The sequence below is a fragment of the Cervus elaphus genome, chromosome 5 (genome assembly GCF_910594005.1).
Source record: "Cervus elaphus chromosome 5, mCerEla1.1, whole genome shotgun sequence".
NCBI lineage: Eukaryota > Metazoa > Chordata > Mammalia > Artiodactyla > Cervidae > Cervus > Cervus elaphus.
In genome coordinates this window covers 81,443,980-81,455,589 of record NC_057819.1, presented here as the reverse complement: position 1 = coordinate 81,455,589, position 11,610 = coordinate 81,443,980, and positions in this window count along the sequence as shown.

The following is an 11,610-nucleotide window of genomic DNA, read 5'->3' as shown; positions in this document are numbered from 1 at the left end:
CTAAGCAGAGTGTCTGCCAGGATCCAAGCTTGGGTCTTGTAGCCTGTTTCCCAGTCCCAGCGTCATCAAATGCAGGGGGACCCAGGGTCTGAAATGCGTGCCAGGGGTTGAGCATAAGTGGAACCCAGAGGGAGGGGGAGGGGAATGGACTAAAGGGTGAAGAAAGAGCCTCAAGGGGGATGAAAGGGTTTTCCTTATCAGCTTTGAGAGGGGTGTCCCCAAAAAGCCAAGAGCTGAGGCTGGAGGTCTTGCGTCCTTTGAGGAGCTGGACACCAAATGATCTCTGGATCCTAACACATTAGATAGTATCCCATGAATCTGAAACAAAAGGCCATTATTTATGTGTTCTGGATTCACATGGGTTGATCGACCATCAATAAGACTGCTTGACAATGACCCATACCCTCTCTCCCTCCCACCGTCCAGCATGCAATGGAGAGGGTACCATTTGGTGGAAGTTAAGTCTGAGCTGATTCGGCCTGAGGCCCACCAGAGGCACATGCATGCTCTTTCCCATCATACAAGCAACACTCGAAGTCCATCTGTCACCAAACCTGCGTGGTCTTAGGGTGGTTCAGTACGGCCTGTCCTGCAGAGATGTGGTGTGGGACCTTTCAAAGAATGGATCTTCATCTGCCATTGTCTCCATGCTCTAGTCTCTCTGGGGGGCATCAGCCTCGTCATAGTAGAGATTCTTCAGTTCAAAAACCTCAGGATTCCAGACAGCAGAGACGGAGCTTCTCTCTCAAATTTTGGTTTTGGGGTCCCGTCGGGAGAGCTCTGCTCGTATCCCATTAATGTGAATGGGATTGGTGGCTTGGTGTCCTCTGTGGGGTGGCTTGGTGTCCTCTGTGGGGTGTCTGGGGCTTAGAAACTCAGTGGTCAAGGCCATCAGGGGCCAGGGGAGGGGGGTCAGGGCATCAGTGAACCCACTCCAGGGGAGGACAAAGCCCCAGTAGGAGGTTGGTCTGAACCAGACCACAGAGGAGGGGGTGGTCCTCACCAACACCTCTGTGAGAGGCCTGAGCTGGGCGGTCAACCTTGAGACCAAGTCCCTGTGGAGGTCACTGTGTCCTTGTCCTCTGACAGGTTCCCCAGACATCTCTATCAAGACCATCTGCAGATTTCCCTCCAGTTGGCACCTCGGCTACAAAGATAATGTAGGTATTTTCAGTCAGCCTGGAGCAGGAAAGATAAGGGAGGGAAGTCGGACAAAACTTGATTGAATGACCAAGATAAATGTCCTGTACTGTAGGAAATCGAAATGCAAAAATAAGGATGGGGAGCAACTGAAATATTTAAAAAGATGGAGAAGGCAGGCGGTGAAGGAGCGGCCGGCCCCCTTCATCGCATGAGCTCCTGAATATTGCAAAAGATAATAGGGTGGAGGGAGGCCCAGAATAGAAAGCAGTCATTAAGAGAGATGGAATGACAGGGTTTGGCTCGCGAATGGGGTTATAATTAAGAACCGAGCAGAAACATGAGGGGTTTAGAGTTTGATCCTTTGCTCCTGGTCTCACTTAGGTTGCATCTCAGAGAGAACGCTCCCCTGTGCTGTGGTTTTTGCCTTCTGGAGACCTTTCTCTTGCCTGTCCTCCCAGGATTGATGAAGGTGGTGAGAGCGGCAGCAGCCTTGGGTGGTGGTTGGCTTGAGGGGTGTATTGGAGAGAAGCGAGGCTTGGCTGTTCTAACCAGTAGACCCAGTGGTAACTGAGTCCTCTTGCAAGATAGGTGTTTCCTGTGATGCCACAGTTGGAGGTGGGCCTCCCACACAGCCAGAGGGACCCGGGTTCCTGCCATCAGGCCTCAGTGCTAGCTACAGGCTTGAGGCTGGCTGCCTTGGTTCCAGCCCCAGGGAAAGGGAAAGAGAGTGTAGCAAAAACACACCAACACCCCCCAGTTCAGGCTTGGGAGTGCGCCCCTGAAGAATGGCTGGGTGCTGGTGGACAGTGGCGAGTACAGCCCCATCCGACTGGGGCTGCAGTGGGCGAGCTGAGCCTGTGCCTCTCAGGACAGGCAGGGTCTGTTGGCAGACCAGTGGTTCTTGGCTTAGGGGTGGTGGCACTTTCCCCATCTCCTTACAGGTGATCTCCCCACCCTTGTCCAAGTACCCAGCTGGGGCTGCGGGAGGCTAAAATGCTTGTTTCTGCTTATGAATGGGAAGCCTCATCTTTGCGGAAACTCTCCCTCTCTTCTCCTCCCAGGCAGAGAGGAAAATCTAGGATGGAAGGAGGTCAAGTTGAACCAGCCACATCTAACCAGGAGGACTGTGTCCTGAATTGGACTTTCAGGCTGAGAAGTGGAGTAGACATCCATGGTGCTCACCCCCCACCCCGCCCCTACAATCAAGCACACGGAGATGTTTGTTTCACGGGCAGGAGTGGGGCTGAGTGGGTTCCATCCACCAGGCCCAGGCGGCTCAGAGCCAGCCTGCTCTTCCCAAGGACCACGGCTGCGTGAACAGTCCTGGGTTATATGTGTGCTGAGAGCCACAGGCCATCTCTGCAGACCCACCCGGTGGCCTTAGATCAGTGTTCACAGTACTTTTTCCTCCATCTGTTGCCTCGTCGATCAATACATATACTTCACTGGGGGCCGGCCGCTGAGCAAGCCAGATCTGAAGGTTTCAGTGGTTTCCCCCAAACATAACCTAATTCCCTCCTCTATTTTTAAGGATAAAATCGATGCATAAAACCCTTGAATGACTTAGAGGACATGGAATAGCTTATCTATTTTTTTCCCCCTCCTTATCATCAGCCTGGCATTTCTTTAAACAATGAAACTGTTTTCTTTCTTTGGCCATGAAACATGGCCTTGGAGACTTTGACTCACAGTCAGAAGACCCGGGTGTTTTGGGATCCATGAAGAAGTCTTTCTGGCTGCAAAGGGTTCTCTCCTTGAGAGCTCTCTCCCAAGGAAGCTAGGAGCAGGCTGAGCGTGCATTTCTAAGGAATTTGCCAGAAAGCACGTGTTGATGCTGGAAGAATATTTTAATATTCTAAAATACTGGCTGTTTTGATCACACATCTGGATCCTGTGGTTCAGGGTGGCTAGCATACACCCAGAGCTTGCCAGTTGCCTTGTTTTTGCTGAAGTCTGTTGTCTCGTCGAGACACAAGACCTTGGGGAAACTTAATTCCCCAGTCCCAAGAGCACACCTCGTCTCCTTCCTCTCCCGGTTCATCCAGGCTCCTCTTGGACACATTCTCATCAATCTTAACACTTTGAAATTTAGAGGGCACAGCTCTTTTCTTTTTAAAGCATAGAGTTTATTTTTCACTCGCTATATAAGTCAGGCTAGCTCAATATAAAAAATGGAAAAAAATACAGACTTACCTGGTGATGGAACGAGCAGGGTGTGGTGGGGTGCAAGCAGGGAGCCACTGGCTTCTCCCCCCACTGCCCCTGCGCTGATTCTGTGAATTCCCTTCCCCTTTCTCTTGCTTTTTGGCTACTCCTAGGCATGAGCAAAGAGTCTCACTTCTTCACGTAGTCAAATGTCAAGTCCAGGCTTATAGCAAACTCTCATCCTTTGGTGACTTCTCCCCTCCCTAAGCTCGGGCAGAGGGTGCAGAGTGGGACCAGCCGTTCTCTATTTGCTCTGCTCTTCTCCTCCCCGACCCGGTGGGCCGCCTCTGCCTCCCTAGTGTGGAAGAAGGGTGGGAGAGCGGATCAAGGGACCAGCTAGGTCGTGGTTGACCGGGAGAGTTGTACCTGGTGTCCTCTGGATGTTTCTCTTAAGGGTTCTTTGGCAACACCAGCTCCCTAGAGACTAGGTTCCCAGAGCAGACGTCAAGTCACGTCTAAGAAAGCACCCCAGGCAGTCTGTGTGCAGGGCTGATCGTCCGAAAAAGGGGGACTTGGATAGTGGGACAAGGTGATTGGCAAGCAGAGAAGTTGGGAACAGGCAAAAGTGAGGGGGTCTAGGTCAACAGGAGAGTGTTTCTGTTGAGCCGAGGCTGGAGGTAGTTGCTCTGTGTGGGCAGAGCAACTTCTTTCCAAGGGGCCAGGCTGGGCTAGACAACACATGGATTTCCTCATGGACCCTGGATTCTAGTGATAAATCTTGTTGATTAAGGTCGTTATCTTCATTGATGTCCTGGATATCTTTATCATCAACAACAGTATCCTAGGGAGTTCCCTAGCGGTCCAGTGGTTAAGACTTTGTCTTCCGATGCAGGAGATGCAGATTCAATCCCTCTTTGGGAACTAAGATTCCACATGCCTCGTGGCCCAAAAGCGTAAAACAGAAGTAATATTATAACAAATTCAATCAAGACTATAAAAATGGTACACATAAAAAAAAATCTTAAAAAAAAAAACCCCAACAGCTTCCCAAATGTGAGAGCATTGAGTTTCTTTGTAAAATTAGGCTATTTCTTATCCTCTTCCTCTCGCCTCCTAAGGAGAGGAAATTCTGGACTCCAACTACTCTGCAATATTTTCTCCTTAGAGGACAGCATGGCAGGACACTTTCTTATTAGTCTCCCAACGTGGGTACTGCCCGCACCTCTCCCCATCTCCTTCTTTCTGTAAACAAGGGAGGAGGTCCACACATGAACTCAACATGTTTATAAGACTAACTCACATTCTGTTCTTTGTTAAAAAGGCAGAAGCGCCTCCTACTTGCATTGTCTTCTCAAAAATTTTGGCTCATTCAGTCAATTCTGTCAGGACCCCCAAAGCTTTGAACCTTAGATAGCAACACAACTCTAACTTTCCAGAGATATGTAGTGCTCTCAATTCAGATTTTTTTTTTTCTTCTTTTCAGCCAGATCATCCAGGGGACAGGATGGGGGTAGGTTAGGAAAGAGAGAGATCAATCTAAAATGTTGAGGCTGATGGCTAATGGCCTTTAGATTGCAAAGATTGGGTAAACAGATTTAGCACACTGATTCAACATATTAATTGTTTGTTAACCTTTGCCTAACCTTTAGGAAGCCTCTGAATGTGTGGATTTAAAACCCAGAGTACACTGGAACTATTCCCATGGCACAGCCCACTTTTGCAAGGTGTTAAAACTCATTAATTTTTCCTGAAGCAGGAAAGGCGGCAGTGGGGGTGGGTTGGTTGAACAAAGCCTACCAAATAGGGAACTAATCAAGCAAATTAATGTATGCAGAAGGCTCTCTCCCAGGCTAGCAGAAATATCCATTTGTTACCTATATAAACTATAATTACATAAAATGCAAGCGATAGCGAGATGGAGTGTGATTTAAGGGTTGAGAGAGCAAACATAATAACAATAGTGTAAATACTAATAGCCATCATCACTCTAATAATGGTGGCCCTGGGCTAACGCCCTCATTTAGGGATCTTGAGCATGTGAGCTGCATTAATTAACCCTCTCGCCGTGTGGTTATGAGGGGTGCTCAGAGTCATCACCCCCGCTCCCTTCAGGTGGAGAGGAAGACAGAGTGACGGGGGGAGGCTGTGGACTCCCATTGCCCCCCTCACTTCCCTGCTCCCGGCGCCAGGCAAGTTCCAAGCTGGAAGGCACCTGCGGGCCCAGTGGCAGCCCCTGGCCTCAGTTCTGTGAGTCTTGGAAGAGAAGAATGGGTTAGTGATGGTCTTCTAGTAACTGTATCAGTCAGCCATTCAACAAACATTCTGCAGGACAGGAGAAACCCTGAGAGGCCCAGATCCACCCCAAGGTCTACAGCCTTCAGACTCTCTCTGAAGACTGCTGCCTGTCCTGTCCTGTCCTTGAAGCCCTGGAGGAAGGCAGGGCTTTGGGCCCCTGGGCACTTCAGCTGTGATGTCTGAGACTGTCTCCTTCTCTTCCAGGCAAGTGCCTCCAGTTAGTCGCTCAGTCGTGTCCGACTCTTTGTGACCCCAAGGGCTGTAACCAGGCTCCTCTGTTCATGGAACTCTTTAGGCAAGAATATTGGAGTGGGGAGCCATTCCCTTCTCCAGGGGATCTTCCTGACCCAGGGATCAAAGCTGGGTCTCCTACATGGCAGGCAGATTCTTCACCACTGAGCCATCAGGCAAGTCCCTCCAGCTGCAGTCTGATATGTCTGAACCCATCCTCCCCAGCTGATGTGAGTTCTCCTCCAAGGAAGGGAGTTGTATGAACACTTGAGACTATTGTTTCCTCAAAGTTAACTGTGATGTAACTAGTAATCACTGAATTATCTTTACCGAAGATGTACCTCTGGAATCTGCCTGATGGGATCTGGCCTCCCGGTCTGTGTAGGATACCCTGGGATCATCTCCAGTCAGACGTCCATGCTGATGACAGTTCCGCTGTCCTGAATGAGCCGGACGAAGGCTTGGGCTGCTGCCCTGGGCTGGCAGCATGAGCAGTCCCCGGGTCCCACCCCCCCACCCCCTACCCCAGCTCTGGAGACCGGCCCCTTCCTTCTGCACCTCCGCCCACCACCTTCTTTAACAGCTGCTCTCTGGTGGTGTGACTTTGAGCATATTTCTCACCCTCTTTCTGCCCCGCTTTTATCTCCTACAAAGCAAAGTGTCTGGACCAGATGACTTCCCGGGCTGCTTCCAAGACACAGATTCGTGGGGAAGATACATTCGTCCAGGCCCCACGGGCTCTGCTGTAGTGGGCTCACTGCCTGTGGCCTGCCTGCTTCCCGTCCCTGCAAGTGAGGCCCCTGCCCTCCCCTGGACAGGGTGTTTGGAAGAGGCAGGGCTTCTGTAATCTCACAGGGTCCCCAAAGCAAGCCGTGGCCCACAAGGCCTCCTGGATCAAGGCGCTGAGGAACCCAGTCCAGCCCAGCGACACCGCTTCCCGCCTTTCTGTTGACTGAGGCCTCACTCCACACCCCTGTGGAGGCTGCACTCTGTACAGTCTTGCCTTTTGAGCTTCTCAGCTAGCTCCCTGGGTCCTTCCAGGCCCCCCTGTGCAGTCTGGGTCCCTCTGAGAGCAACCTTGACCAACAGAAGAGATGGGGAGATAGCAGCTTCTTAAAGCCCCGCCTTAACTCTTGGTCAGAAGCCAAATCAAACAGCAACAACAAAGCCTGAAAAACTCAAAAGAAAGCAAGAATTCCACCTTATACGCTCTGCAGAGATGTCCTCTAACTAGTCATGGAAGGCGTGGTGGGTGGGAGAGGGGAATACAGTGTCAGTTGTGGGAACGTGGGCACATCAGTAGGCCTCTCATCTTCCTGTTTCTTGGCCAGTTGATGGCCTGCAGCTTCAAGGTCAAGTGGGTAATGCTGACGATTCCAGATGGCCTGCATGCAGCCACTGGTGGAGGACTTCCTACATGCCAGGCACTTTTTGGAGGGCTTGACACACACCACTGACTGCAATGCAATGACTTCCCTGTGAGGTTGGCAGTAGGGTTGGCACCACTAGCCTCCCTCTTATAACTGGGGGCTCCAAGGGTAACTTTCCTTGAGTCAGATGCTAGGAAGGGGCAGGGCAGGGATTTGTACCTAGGCTTCCTGAGGTGGCCTGTCTTCAATGCTGGTTCCCTTTACATTACTGTCTCAAGCTTACAGTGTTCGCTTGGGCTCAGAATGAACAAATAAAGGCTCATGCTCTAGCTGGTGGTCTAGATGCAGGAAAAGCTGCAAACCCGGCAGTGTCCTTCCCTGGCAAAGCTCAAGGACTTGCAGGGCTGGGTCCTCTGACTCGAGGAGGAGACCCTGGTTGGGATTTGGAAGTTGTTCTTGCCCAGCGAGCTGGCCAGGCCTTACTTAGGGCTGACACAGCCTCAGGCCCCTCGGATTGCTTTTCTCTGCCTTTCCAGCTCTCTCTGTCCCCTGGTGTGGCTGCAGCCCATGGTGACTCATTTGCATCAGCGTCTAAAGCGGTGGCCACACCCAGCGCCTGGGCTGGCCTTCTGCAGCTGGTCGCCCTTACGCCTGTGCCCTTTCACCCACCAAACCACGCGGATTTCTTTTCGGAGCTTCCTGGTCCACACCCTCACCACCGCCTCAACACGCACACACGCTGGGAGTGCAGCCAGACCCTTGCGTGGAGCTGAACAGGCCTGGTATCTCTGCGGTCCAAAGGGGCAGCCCCCAGCCATTAGTTACCGAGAGCTTGAAATGTGCCTAGTCCTAGCTGAGATGTGCTCTAAGAAGGAAGTACACAGCAGATATTTGAAGACTTAGTATGAAAAAGAAGAATATAAAATATCTCAATCTTTTTTTAACTAAAAAATTGTCCTCCTCCAATTACAATTGACATTAACATTGTAGGGACTTGCCTGGCAGTCTAGTGATTAAGACTATGCCTTCCAGAGCAGGGGGTCCATGTGGATTTGATCCCTGATCAGGGAACTAAGATGCCATATGTCTCACGGCCAGAAAACCAAAACATAAAACAAATGCTGTATTTTAACAAATTCAATAAAGACTTTAACAATAGTCCACACCAAAAAACTTTAAGAAAAATATTTATAAAAGTGAAAAACACATTTTATTAGTCTCGGGTACACAGCATAATGGTTTGATAGACTCATAGATTGGGAAATGATCACTGCAATAAGTCTAGCTAACATCCCTCACCACACATAGTGACACATTTTTTTTTTCTCATGTGATGAGAACTTTTTTTAAAATTTTTATTTATTTAAATGATGAGAACTTTTAAGATCTACTCTCTTAGCAACTTTCAAATCTGCAGTACAGTATTGTTAATAGAAGTCACTGTCTATAGATTATGCAATGAGATAGTACTGTGCTAGTTGTGTCTGAATCTTTTCAACCCTATGGACTGTAGCCCACCAGGCTCCTCTGTCCATGGGATTCTCCAGGCAAGAATACTGGAATGGGTTGCCATGTCCTCCTCCAGGGGATCTTCCTGACCCAGGAATTGAACCCGCATCTCTTATGTCTCCTGCATTGGCAGGCAGATTCTTTACCCCCAGCGCCACCTGGAAGCCCTACTGAAATAGTGCATGTTGGGCTAAATAAGATATATTAGTAAAATTAATTTCACCTGCTTCTTTTTCTGTTTTTAATATGGCTGCCATCGATGAAAATAATCAATTAACAATCAGTGATAGGACTAGAAAAGACTTTTATCTGAGCCAAACTGAGACCCACAGCCCTGAAGGCAACTTCTCAGATTACTCTGAGAAACTGTTCCAGAGAAGCATGGTTTTCAGCACAGGTTTCTATCTCGTCAGAACAAAGAACATTAAACAGGTCAAGGGAACGTTTATTTCTTCAAGGTTTCAAAAGAGCAGACCAGCATGTATGCAGTGAGTCAGTATGGCCTTGGCGCCTGGGAAGAGAGTCTTACCATCAAAGGGGGCTGAACATGGGCGTCCCAGGAAGAGGGGCATTTAACCTGTATTTTTAACATGGACATTCTTTACTTCTGGTCAGTGTACCCTTTTCTTTAGGAATTAAAGCAGATGTACGATGTATGTTTGATAGGCCACAAACCAGCTATTTCAGTTACCATAAAATTCACGTTAACTCACACGTAAGCCAGAATGACTTCCCTGTGTCTCAGTATGGGAACGTTTCTTTTATCACCACTGAATGATTTTTAAATCACATGTACAGCTTTCGCTGCACTTCTTTTGAACAGTGCTGGTCTAGAGACTCAGAATCACGAATTCTCTAGAACAGCTGCCTTTTCTGGATGAACGCCTCTGAATACAGTGGCTCTGAATACAGCAGACGCTCTGCCCCTTTCTTCCCCGGCCACTCTGAGGGGCCGGCTGTGTGGAGGACCAGGGACACACCTGCTTTCTTCACAGTGAATCTTAGTTCTTTCTATTTTCCTCTCAATCCTTCAGCATACTTTTAATAAGCATGAACTAAGAGCATTGACTCCTGTCTGCTCAGCTGATGGCTCTGGTGGTGGCTTTTCCAAGATAATACCCTTTTGGGGACAGGAAGCCCCTGGAGGGCCGTGGACCTATGTTGCCCTAAGAGGACTTGGAAAGGGAGGCACCCTGGCCGTCACCTGCTTCATCACTGCCAAAGGCCAACGGGACCCCTCACTAACACTGGTCTGGGGCCCAGCCTTTCATTCCTACTACGCCACTTGAGTTTGGAAGACGTTGGGGGAGGGAGTGCTGAAGAGAATCACCCAGACCTGTTTAGCCAGGAGACAAAGAGGAAGTCAGTAAAGTCTTTTTGCTCAGCTTGACAATGTCCCCAACTCCTGGAGACTTTTGAGACTTTGCTCGAGAAGCAATTTGTTCTCCTCTGTTGCTCTCTCCCGTCAGCACTCCTGAGAAACCCCTGGCCAAGGGCAACTAACTGCCGCTCTCCGTTGAGAACTGAGCATGTGTTAGGGCAGAGCTCACTTAATCTTTCAACAACCCTGAGGATAGGTACTGTTACTAGCCCCAGTCTCCAGAGGAGACATGGGGTACTTTGCCTGAAGTTAAAAACTGAGAGAGAGGCCTTGCGGGACTCTAAATATGCTTTAAAAGCATTGATGCTTGTCAAATCTATATTTTAATTTTTTAACTATGTAAGTAATGCAGATATTTTCATGGTAAAAATTAAAAAATAGAATGCTGAAGATCTCCTTTGCAATTCTTCCCCCACCATTTGCTTTTGCTTAAAACCTCCCAAGGTAACTGCTGTCTGCGTTTACACACATATATTTGCTCATGCACCCATGTTTCAGTATTTAGAGTTTTGTTTTGTTCTTTAAGTTTGAGAAAATACAAAAATGTTTATTAGTTGATTGAGAAGGGTTCATTTACTTGTGCATTGAATTTACTAACTTTCCAAGGGGGAAATAAAACTTAGGGTTTTGTTTTGTTTTTTAAGCATATATGCTATCATGTTTATGTATTGTTTTTGACCAGCTTTTCTTTTTCTTTTAACAATGTCTTTTTTTTTTGGCTACGCTTTGTGTCATGCAGGATCTTAGTTCCCAACCAGGAATCAAACCTCTGCCCCCGGCAGTGGAAGCAAGGAGTCCTAAACATTGGATGGCCAGGTAGTTCCCAACAAATAACGTCATAAAGGTCTTTCCACAGTGGTAAGTATAGATTCCCTTTGTTATTTTGAAATAACTGCCGAGTTCCATTGTATGGATGTATCAATGATTCTCTAATGATGGATATGTAAGGCTTTATTATGAACAGTGTTGCCACAAAATCCCTGTGCCTACCACCTCACATACATCTGTGATGTTGCTGTACGGGGATTCCAGGCATCATTGCTGGGTGTGGGTGCTAGTATTTTGATCAATAGTGTTACATTGTTTTTAAAGAAGCCTTTATTCCCCCTTCCTCCTCATAAGAATGTCCATTTCTTCGTATCTTCATAAGAACTGTACACCTTCCAACATTAGCATTTTCGTCCCTCTAGTAGGTTCTTGATAATATTCATTATCTCTCCTGCCTCATTTTCCTGCCACAGACCCCTAAAAACTTCAGACCTTAAATTTCCTGTTTTCCAGTCATGGTGACCATGCCATAGTCCTAGAGTGGGGTCTGGGTGACAAGTTTTCCCCCAAGATGACATCTGGCAAGGTCGCCAGCAGCCACTGTTTAATATTTATTGGGAGCCCGCTGTGTGCCGGGCCCACACAGCAGCCCAGACCTTCGGGAAGAAAACATGCAGTGATTTGAAAGGCAGAGATTACTTAATAAAAAGCGACAGCCCCATCCGAGGCCACAGAGGTGCCACTGTTTCCCTGGGTGTCTACATTCCC